Below are 2,500 nucleotides of genomic sequence, written 5' to 3' on the forward strand. Positions count from 1 at the left end.
CCGCATGAAACTTCCAGAGGCATTTGCAGCAGGAATGCATGTGCACTCAAAAACTTCTATATGTTTCACGGATAGACCCCGTGAAACGCTAGAAATTGGCGGGGATGTGTCTCTTGTGGCTCACGGGGCTGTTAGGGTGGCACAGAACTCCCTCGGAATGGGAAAAGGGGTCATTTTCGTGTTGCCACATTGCATAGGAACGCCATGAAACTTCCAGAGGCATTTGCAGCAGAAAGGCACGTGCACTCAAAAATTTTAATATTTTTCACGCATAGACCCCGTCAAACGCTAGAAGTTGGCGGGGATGTCTCTCTTGTGGCTCACGGGGCTGTTAGGGTCGCACAGAAATGCCTCGGAATGGGAAAACGGGTCATTTTTGTGTGGCCACATTGCATAGGAACGGCATGAAACTTCCAGAGGCATTTGCAGCAGGAATGCATGTGCACTCAAAAACGTCTATATTTTTCACGGATAGACCCCGTGAAACGCTATAAATTGGCGGGGATGTCTCTCTTGTGGCTCACGGGCGCTGTTAGTTAGGGTCGCACAGAAATCCCTCGGAATGGGAAAAGGGGTCATTTTCGTGTTGCCACATTGCGTACGAACGGCATGAAACTTCCAGAGGCATCTGCAGCAGAAATGCATGTGCACTCAAAAACGTCTATATTTTTCACGGATAGACCCCGTGAAACGCTAGAAATTGGCGGGGATGTGTCTCTTGTGGCTCACGGGGCTGTTAGGGTCGCACAGAAATCCCTCGGAATGGGAAAACGGGTCATTTTCGTGTTGCCACAATTGGCATACGAACGGCATGAAACTTCCAGAGGCATTTGCAGCAGAAATGCATGTGCACTCAAAAACGTGAATATTTTTTCACGGATAGACCCCGTCAAACGCTCGAATTTGGCGGGGATGTTTCTCTTGTGGGTCACGGGGCTGTTCGGCTCGCACAGAACTCCCTTGGTCCACCTGATTCGTGCATACAGGCAGCAACTAAAACTCTGTAAACCTGCTGTGAGGACATCTAAACAGTGGACCAGTGAGGCTGTGGAAGATTTGCGGGCGTGCTTAGACTGTACTGACTGGGATATGTTCACGACTGCTACCAATAGTCTGGATGAACTCACAGAGGCTGTGTACATCAGCTTCTGTGAGGACTGCTGTATCCCAACACGTACCAGGGTGAACTTTAACAACAACAAGCCCTGGTTCTCAGCAAAGCTCAAAAGGTTGAGGTTGGAGAAGGAGGAAGCGTTTAGGAGTGGGGATAGAGACAGATTCAAGGAGTCGAAGAACAGGTTTAGCAAAGCGGTGAGAGAGGCTAAACGACTGTACTCAGAGACACTAAAACACCAGTTCTCTACTAACGACGCTGCTTCTGTCTGCCAAAGGGCTCAGGCACATCACCAACTACAAACCCAGAGCGCCCCACACCACTAACGACTCCCGCCTAGCCAACGACCTGAACGAGTTCTACCGTAGATTTGAAAGACAATTGGACTGTCCTGAACCACCCCTTCCCACCCAAGAGGCCCCATCCCCCACCCATACTACAGAAACGACTCTCTCCTTTCAGGAGGGAGAAGTTAATGGGCTTTTCAAGAGGCAGAATCCACGCAAAGCAGCCGGGCCGGACTCTGTCTCTCCAGCCACCCTCAGGCACTGCGCTGGCCAGCTGTCTCCGGTGTTCACCAACATCTTTAACACCTCCCTGGAGACATGCCATGTACCAGCCTGTCTCAAGTCCTCCACCATCATCGCTGTGCCCAAAAAGCTAAGGCCAACAGGACTAAATGATTACAGACCGGTCGCCCTTACATCTGTGGTAATGAAGTCTTTTGAGCGCCTGCTCCTGGCACACCTCAAAGCCATCACAGACCCTCTCCTGGACCCCCTTCAGTTTGCCTACAGAGCCAACAGGTCTGTGGACGACGCAGTTAACATGGCCCTCCACTTCACCCTACAGCATGTGGACGCCCCAGCATCCTACGCCAGGATCCTGTTTGTGGACTTCAGCTCTGCCTTCAACACCATCATCCCTGCCCTGCTTCAGGACAAGCTCTTCCAGCTGAACGTGCCCTACTCCACCTGCAGGTGGATCACAGACTTCCTCTCTGACAGGAAGCAGTGCGTTAAGCCGGGAACAGAAGTCTCTGACTCCAGGTCCATCAGCACGGGAACTCCTCAGGGCTGCGTCCTTTGCCCACTGCTCTTCTCCCTGTATACCAACAGCTGCGCCTCCAATCATCTGTCCGTCAAACTCTTGAAGTTTGTCGGACGACACCACCCTCATTGGGCTGATCTCTGGTGGGGATGAGTCTGACTATAGGTGGGAAGCTGACAACCTGGTGACCTGGTGTAGCCAGAACAACTTAGAGCTAAATGCTCTAAGGACAGTTGAGATGGTTGTGGACTTCAGGAAGAATACAGCCCCACTCACCGCCATCACCCTGTTAGACTCCGCAGTCAAAATTGTGGAGTCCTTCCGCTTCCTGGGCAC

Source organism: Petromyzon marinus, unplaced genomic scaffold (genome assembly GCF_048934315.1).
Source record: "Petromyzon marinus isolate PM22_M1 ecotype Great Lakes invasive population unplaced genomic scaffold, UKy_Petmar_22M1.pri1.0 PM_G_Scaffold_143, whole genome shotgun sequence".
NCBI lineage: Eukaryota > Metazoa > Chordata > Hyperoartia > Petromyzontiformes > Petromyzontidae > Petromyzon > Petromyzon marinus.